The sequence below is a fragment of the Cricetulus griseus genome, chromosome X, assembly GCF_003668045.3.
Source record: "Cricetulus griseus strain 17A/GY chromosome X, alternate assembly CriGri-PICRH-1.0, whole genome shotgun sequence".
Taxonomy (NCBI): Eukaryota; Metazoa; Chordata; class Mammalia; order Rodentia; family Cricetidae; genus Cricetulus; species Cricetulus griseus.
The window spans coordinates 39,457,214-39,460,721 of NC_048604.1; the positions used below are offsets into that span (position 1 = coordinate 39,457,214).

At 44.5% G+C, this 3,508-nt stretch overlaps 1 pseudogene; it reads right to left on the reverse strand.

Annotated features, from left to right (window-relative positions):
• Positions 1 to 2,640: 2,640 nt before the first annotated feature.
• On the reverse strand, positions 2,641 to 2,925 carry LOC100751307 (annotated as a pseudogene).
• Positions 2,926 to 3,508: the final 583 nt, after the last annotated feature.

Genomic DNA, 3,508 nt, shown 5'->3' on the forward strand with positions numbered 1-3,508 from the left:
GTCTATATGCAATCATCTCTGGGGCTCTCCTTGAAAAATGCCAGTTGAGTCCAGGCTGACTCATTTTTAAAGCCTCTGCCTTACTAAATGTATGTTCATGTAAATGATCTGTGTCATTGCCATAAAATAAAAAGAATCTTCTGTTACATTAAGGTAACATATCTGCAGGAGGTTTCCTATTCTTAAGTATAAGTGTCCCATTCTGATTCAATCCATGGTGTGACTCAGTAAACCCATCCATCCACTTTATGTAATGTTTCCCCACTTACTTTGAATCTCAAAAGATAAAATGGTTTGAGGGGGTCCCATATACGCCCCTTCCTAGATAATGCAAGCTATTGCTCTTGTTCTTTGTTGCCCAGCAGAATTTGATGTTTAAGACCTTATTGCTGAAGACACCATACACTGGTACTGACTTGGAGGCTTCCTCCTTGCTGCCTAGCTTTTGCAGTGCTGGAAGGTTCTATGCAGGCTGCTGGTAGAGAAAAGCCATCAACAGTTCTACACAGCTATGAACAATGCAAGCTACAATAATGACCCATCTGGCAAGATATGGGTTTGTTAAACTGACATAGTATCACATTGTCATCTAAATATGTCTTCAGACCTACAGATAAACATATCTCTTAGTCTTTATCAGAAAAAAGCTTCTCTTTGCAGTTAATGGCAGGTGATAAAAAGATTCACACTGGATCTGATAGTGCAAAAACTACGTGACTGTTGAGTACTAGGTCATAAATGGGACATACACATATGCCACCATACTGACTGCAAGGCTCAGAGCCTGTCACAGAAGAGAAGTGGGGAAATTGTAAAGGCCAGAAGCTGGAGTCTGAGGATGAATGCTGTAAAACAGTATTGTAAATGGAATGGCCAATGCACTCACGAGTTCACTGTAGCTATGGTTACCTATACAAGGACCCCATACTATTAGACCCGTTACCATGTCATTGTGTAAAGGGGAAGGCTTCACGAGGACACCACTCTTCTCTGAGGGTCTATTGATAGGAAGGGTGGCAGAGGCAGAGTGTTATTTCATAAGCAGCTGCAGGGTCTTGGCAGACAGAAGAGAAACTGGTCCAGTGGGACTGGGTGAGACAGAGAAAAACATCCAACTACACTCATGCAGGCAATCCTATTTAAACTCAGTCACACATAAGTCATGAAAACAGGAAGCAAATTTTTAGGGAAGAAGGCTTTTAGTGGGAGGATAGGAAATGAGAGTGTTTAATGGGGTGAGGAGGACTAAAATTCATTATAGACATGCAGAAAGCTGGCAAATAAAAATTAATTTTTAAAATGACAAAATGGTTGTCCCTTCCTGCCTTGTCTAATAACCTGTGCCACTAGTCCATTTGACTTGATTCATGAAGCCACCACATTTCTACTTCTAGCTTAAAACAAGGCAAAATGATAAAAATAATTACCTGCTTTCTCTAATCCTATACATTCTCCAGCTATGACTTCAGGTGTCTCTTTCCCTATAAACTTCTAGGCAAAGGACCTTATAACTTGGTGTGGTGGCTCACACCTATAATCCAAACACTTGAGAGGCTGATGCAGAGTACTGAAATGAAGTCCAGGGGAACTCGAACTACTGGAATACAGTGTAAAACCCTGTCAAATAAAAATAACCCATGTCACATCCAACCTCTCTAAGCAACCATGTCCTGCACATCCTTCTTCAGGATCTAGCCCTGTGACTCTGACTGATCCTCCTCCCTCCATGCCCCCGCCCCAATCCATCAGAGATCTAGCCTGGGTCTCACATTCAGTGCCCTGGCCTAGTCTGACTACAGCTGCCTATATAGAAACTAACCTCTAGGCTTTGCCAGGCCCTTCTTATACTACATCCAACCTTTCCACCCAGCCAGATCTACTCCTACACTCCAGGCTTAGACCAGTGCACACATCCTGTACACATCAATCCAGTCACCTCTGTCTACCTGACTTCATTCCACCTAAGCCATTTCCAACCTCTAGGTCCAACCCACCCATTCTTCCTTCCCTTCTGCCCCAACCTGCTCTGGCTGCATCAGACACAACAAAAAATCCATGCACTGAGATCTCATCACAAATATACCAACAGTATGAAACATCAAGCCAGTGTCTTCTCTCCAAAACCAATCAGCCCAATAGAAATGTTGGCTTGGGAAGTGACTTAACATGAGCATTGTCACTATGATACAATCTGTTTTATCCTTTAACCTTGTAAGCAGCCAGCCTTTTAAATTTTTCCTGATTTATTTTTAGTTTTTTTTTTTTTGAAGGCCACTGACTTTATTAGTCTAAAAATCTTTGTAAGGATGGTGACTATTTTCACCAAAAAAGAAAAAAAAAGGGCCAAAGGACATCCAACAGATCATGTATGGAGGGAGAAAAGGGCCAGGAATCCATTCGGGAAAGTTAACTGTTGCCATGGAACTGCAGCGCGAGAGGAGCAAGGCATGCAAGGGCAAGAATCCTAAAAAGGTTGAAATGCTGAGGGGAGAGAACTCCCAAAAGACCCTGGAGTACATAGGAGGTGTGTGTGACAACAGTAATCTTTCCCTTCACGGAGGACAGGGAGGAGCCCCACCGGGCTTCAGACTCTGGAGACTCAATTCTGTGGCCGGGGGACTGAGGAGTCCCCAGACTACATTACAAGAAGGCATCACACCATTCTCGAAGGCACCCAAAGCAGTCCCGGGACTGCTTGGCATTGGCACCACACATGTCCTTCAGCCATTCTTAGAAGCCATCTACATCTTTCTTTAGCACCAGAAACTGGCCAAGGACCACATAAGCCTTGTCAAAGCCCCTTTCCTCCACCTTCTTGCCCAGGACTTCACCAATCCCCGCCAGGCTCCCCACTGGCTTTTCCCCCATGGGCTCTGCCACGAAGTTGTGGTGCTTTCGGGAGGTTGTCATCTTGATCAGGTTTAACTTCGCTGCTCATGCTCACCAGCTGCTCCAGCTCCAGTAACGGCTCCTCGAGCCCCTCGGCCACTCCCGCCGATACCTCAAGCTACTAGAACGGTCAACTTCTGCTCTATTTTTAGTTTTTGTTGATAATTTCATATGTGATAATAATGTATTTTTGTCGTATCTCCCCCCCCCTCCTTCCCCACTCCAGCTCCTCCTGTACCTCCAACCCCCTCTCAAATTCACATTCTCATGTTCTGTATGTGTACATAGGGCTGAGTACTTGGGCATGGGCCACCTATACGAGAGCTTGTCTCTACATGAAAACTGATTTTCCCTCTCCCTTAGCAGTCTTTGACTCCTGTAGCTCTTCAACAAGGCCTAGGGGGCTTGTAGCCTTCCCCCATCCATTCTGCAATGTTGACTAGATACCTAACCTATTAGAGTTAGGGTCTCACTACCCTAACCTAGGCTAGGCTTGAACTTGCAATCTTTCTGCCTATGCTTCTAAGTGCTTTGATTACAGGTGTGAGCCCCTTTGACTAGCTTGGATAGTTTATATTTACTTAACACCATCTGTCTTCTTGTCTTTCTCCTGGATACC